Below are 5,000 nucleotides of genomic sequence, written 5' to 3' on the forward strand. Positions count from 1 at the left end.
GAGGACTCGACGGGTGACGCGTTCGGAGGGACGGTCGTCCCTTCTCGAGACGGACCGAGGCCTTGTTCGTCGTCGACGATTAACGAGCATGACTCGCTATTTCTTCACGCTTTCTCGCTTGATCGCCGGTAGGCTTATCATAATAGTTCGCCATCTCGACGCGTCTTCGACATCTACGGGGGTGCGAGAAAGCCGGCGGTCAAACGCGCATCGACCGACCGTTCATTACGGAGACTCCAACGTCCTCGTCACGATTCGTTCCTCTCGATCGACGCGGTTAAAGAGTTAGCGATTACCTCCCGGTGTACGCTAGAGGAAGGCGTAAAAAAAAAAAAAAAGTTCGAGGAATCGAGCGGTAGTTTGTCTCGGTCGAGCTAGTTCCGGAACGCGTTACCGATACACGCGCCTGCCCCGCCCGCCCCCCGCTTCTTTTCTGTTACCGTTCCTTCAGCTTTTCATTTCTTTATCGCTTTTCTTTGCGCCCGCCCTCCCCCCCCCCCGCCCCCCGCCTTACCTTTTTTTTCCTCGCCGCCGAAGCCGCCTGGGGGCCGCGGACCGGGCAGAGGTGGCGGCCCCCGGCCCCGCCCGCCCCCCCCCCCCCCCCGCCTTCCGCCAGTCGGTTGGCCGCCCCGGGAGACTTTAGGAGCCGGCGGCGTCCCTGCCGCCTCTGTGCCCGCGCGGCAGAGGGGAGTCCCGGCGGCGTGCGGTCTCTAAGCCCGGCTGCCGAGTCGCCGCCCTGCCGTGCCCGAGCCCCGGCTCCCGCCTTCCTCGCTCCCTCCCTCCCTCTCGCCCTGCTGCGCGCCTGCCCGCCGCCCCCGCCGCGGGCTGAAAAACCAACGAACGCGAAACGGGGCAGCGGTGGGTGTCTGTCTGCGTGAAAAAAAAACCCGCAAACGACCCAAACGGAAACCTTCTCCGAATCCCTGTATCCCCCCCCTCCCCAGCCTGCCTCTGCGCCGGCCTCCCTCCCCTGCCGCTGCCGCTGCCGTCGCGACCGAGCGCGGGAACGTTGGCGTGGCGGGAACCGGCGCCCTTTCGCCGTGGGCGGGCGGGCGGGCGGGGGCCCGGTTGCCGGGCAGCGGGGCGCGCGCGCATGCGCAGAGCGCGCGGCTGCGGACGCACACCTCCCCCAGCCCGCCCCCCCCGCTGCTCCGGGGCGCCGGAGAGTCTGCGGTCGGGGCGGAGGGGCCGCACCCGCCGGTCGGCGGGTACGGAACTGCAGCGCGGGGAGGGAGGGAGGGAGGGCGGGAGGGGGAGCGCGCGCGCGCAGGTGTGCGTGTCGGTGTGTGTGTGTCTGTGTCTGTGTCTGTCTCCGTGTGTGTGTCTGTGTCTCTGTGTGTGTGTGTGTGTGTGTGTGTCTCTCTCTGAGCGCGCGTGTGCCGCCGGGGGGGGGGGCGGGGTGGCGTCTGCAGGGTCGCAGATACTTCTTCTAATACATTTGTTTCATTAAAAAAAGAAATAATAACTCGGCAATGGACGCCCCGTCCTGAAGTCTCCCGGCAGACGGCGAACTCGCCCCGGGGGCCGCCGCCTCTACCCGGCCCCTCCCCTACCAGCTGGGGAGGAAAAAAGCCGGCCGGGAGGGCAGACTTGCCGTGAGCCGGGGGGGGGGGTGGGGGGGGGGGGTGGGGGCGGGGCGGAGCGGAGCGGAGCGGAGAGGCTGGACGGGGCGGTGAAGCCGGCGAGCGCACGGCGGCCACCGGTTCGGGGCGGGGGGGGCGCGTGCCTGTGGGCGCGTGCGTTGAGGGCGGCGGCGGGGGAGGGGGGCGTTTAAAAAACCCGAAATTCTTAAAAATCCATTCAAAATGACGGGGTGGCCGTCCTTGTACCATGATTCGCGTAAATCCCGAAAAAGGGGAAAAAAAAAAGTTAACCCCCCCGGACCCCCCCCCCACGACCCCCGCCGCCCTGCTGAAACAGGGACGGGGTGGCCCTTGCGCCAGATTCGCGTAAATCCCGAAAAAGGGGAAAAAAAAAAGTTAACCCCCCCGGACCCCCCCCCACGACCCCCGCCGCCCTGCTGAAACAGGGACGGGGTGGCCCTTGCGCCAGATTCGCGTAAATCCCGAAAAAGGGGAAAAAAAAAAAATTAACCCCCCCGGACCCCCCCCCACGACCCCCGCCGCCCTGCTGAAACAGGGACGGGGTGGCCCTTGCGCCAGATTCGCGTAAATCCCGAAAAAGGGGAAAAAAAAAAGTTAACCCCCCCGGACCCCCCCCCCCCACGACCCCCGCCGCCCTGCTGAAACAGGGACGGGGTGGCCCTTGCGCCAGATTCGCGTAAATCCCGAAAAAGGGGAAAAAAAAAAGTTAACCCCCCCGGACCCCCCCCCCCACGACCCCCCGCCGCCCTGCTGAAACAGGGACGGGGTGGCCCTTGCGCCAGATTCGCGTAAATCCCGAAAAAGGGGAAAAAAAAAAATTAACCCCCCCGGACCCCCCCCCACGACCCCCGCCGCCCTGCTGAAACAGGGACGGGGTGGCCCTTGCGCCAGATTCGCGTAAATCCCGAAAAAGGGGGAAAAAAAAAAGTTAACCCCCCCGGACCCCCCCCCACGACCCCCGCCGCCCTGCTGAAACAGGGACGGGGTGGCCCTTGCGCCAGATTCGCGTAAATCCCGAAAAAGGGGAAAAAAAAAAATTAACCCCCCCGGACCCCCCCCCACGACCCCCGCCGCCCTGCTGAAACAGGGACGGGGTGGCCCTTGCGCCAGATTCGCGTAAATCCCGAAAAAGGGGAAAAAAGTAGAAATTAGCCCCCACCACCACCCACCCACAGCTCGGCCTGGGGAGAACCGGGCTGGCCGGTCCAGCCGGCTCCGGAGCACGTGGCGGCCGGCCGCCACGTGCACCCGCCTCCGCGGCCGGACGCCACGTCTACCCGCCTCCGCGGCCGGACGCCACGTCTACCGGCCTCCGCGGTCGGACGCCACGTCTACCGACCTCCGCGGCCGGGCGCCACGTCTACCCGCCTCCGCGGCCGGACGCCACGTCTACCGGCCTCCGCGGTCGGACGCCACGTCTACCCGCCTCCGCGGCCGGACGCCACGTCTACCGACCTCCGCGGCCGGACGCCACGTCTACCGACCTCCGCGGCCGGACGCCACGTCTACCGACCTCCGCGGTCGGACGCCACGTCTACCCGCCTCCGCGGTCGGACGCCACGTCTACCGACCTCCGCGGCCGGGCGCCACGTCTACCGACCTCCGCGGCCGGACGCCACGTCTACCGGCCTCCGCGGTCGGACGCCACGTCTACCCGCCTCCGCGGCCGGACGCCACGTCTACCGACCTCCGCGGTCGGACGCCACGTCTACCGACCTCCGCGGCCGGACGCCACGTCTACCGGCCTCCGCGGCCGGACGCCACGTCTACCCGCCTCCGCGGCCGGTGGCGGCCGCTAGGTCTACCCGGCTCCGCAGGTGGCCGCCAGGTCGACCCGGCTCCGGGGCCGGCGGCGGCCGGCGGCGGTCCCCGGAGAGCGCGGACCGTCGCTGTCGGCGCGTCCGGCGAAAAGGGTGGCCACGTCTACCGGGCTCCGGCGGGACTTGGTCGCGTTTCCGGGGCTGAGGGGTAGACGTGTTGTCCCCGCCGCCTGCTCGGAGCTGCCCAAGGGGTCGCTGTTTTTCGCTGCCTCCAGTTACGTCATCGTAAAAGGCGGCGGCGGCGGCGCGCCCCCCCGGTGGGCGGAGGCACCGTTCTTGCAGCTTGCCGGGGGCGGGGACGTGCCTGTCCGTACTATAGGAGGGAGTGGGGACTCGCCTCCGAGAGCGGCGCTAGCCAGCGGCTGCAACGCCCTCGCCTCGGCCGGCCAAGTGGGGCGCTCGGCGGGCGTAGTGGCGGTTCCCCCGGACGGTTCGGCTCCCGCGGGGCAGGGCGAAGAGCGAAGACCGGCGGCGGCGGCCGCCGCCGGCACTCGAACGCTGGAAGGGCAGGGGGAGCGCAGCGGAGCTCGGCGCGGCTTTCCCCCGTCCCCCCGAGGGCCCGATGATGGCGATGGCGAGTGCTGGTAGAGGCCCCGAGGCAGAGATGCCTGCGAGAGCCCAGCCCGCCGCGGCGGCCGCCGCCGGCTCCTGAGGGCCAGGGGATGGGGGCGGGCGAGGTGGCGGCACCTCGTCCTTTGTTTTTCTCCGGCCTTAAGCCGGAGCCCGCCAAGCGGGCAGAGAGCGGCGGCCCGTCGTGGTGGCCGGCAGCCGGGCGCACGCAGACGGCCGGGGGGTTTCGAGCCTGCCGCGGCTTTCCCCGGCCCCCCCCAGGGAGGAGGGCCCGATGATGGCGCGGGCGAGGCGGCGGCGCCTCGGCCTCCTTTTTGCCGGCGCGAGCCATACGCGGGCGGCCCGTGGCGTCTGGCCTACCCCGGCTTCCCCCGTCGCCGGAGGGCTCGACGAGAAAGTCTGCACGCGGCGGGCGAGGCGGCGGCGGCGCCCCGTCCTTTTTCTCCGGCCCTAAGCTGGAGCCCGCTGAGCGGGGGAAGATCAATGGCAGCCGGTCCCGGTGGCCGGCAGCCGAACGCAGGTGGCCGGGGGGTAGGCTTTCCCCGTGCTCCGATCCCCGGCGATGGCGCGGGCGAGGCGTGGCGCCTCGTGGTTTTTTTTTTTCTTTTTTCTTTTCCCACCGTGAGGGCGACGGGCAAAGACCGGCGGCCGGTGGCGGTCGCCGGCACTCTGGAACGCTGAAGGGCCCGGGGGAGTCGAGCCTGCCGCGGCTTTCCCCCGGTCCCGGTGACCTCGCTCGAGGGCGTTGTTGTCTGGAGCGGGTGGCCGGCGGCACCTCCCGCTCCTCCCCCCGCCTTTGACCGACTCAGACCCGCAGGCAGCGCCCGCCGAGGCGTCCCCGGGCGCGTCGGGAGAGGCTTCTCGGCGGGCCGGCTCTGCCGGTGTTCAGGCCGGCGTTGCACCTCTCCGCAGACGTTGCCCTCTCGCTCGCACGCAGGGCCCCGCGTCCGCCGCCCAGCCAGCCCTCCCCGGGCGGGGGAGCGGGCGCGCGCGGCCGTCGCTGTCC

The sequence above is a fragment of the Aptenodytes patagonicus genome, unplaced genomic scaffold (assembly GCF_965638725.1).
Source record: "Aptenodytes patagonicus unplaced genomic scaffold, bAptPat1.pri.cur scaffold_176, whole genome shotgun sequence".
Classification (NCBI taxonomy): domain Eukaryota; kingdom Metazoa; phylum Chordata; class Aves; order Sphenisciformes; family Spheniscidae; genus Aptenodytes; species Aptenodytes patagonicus.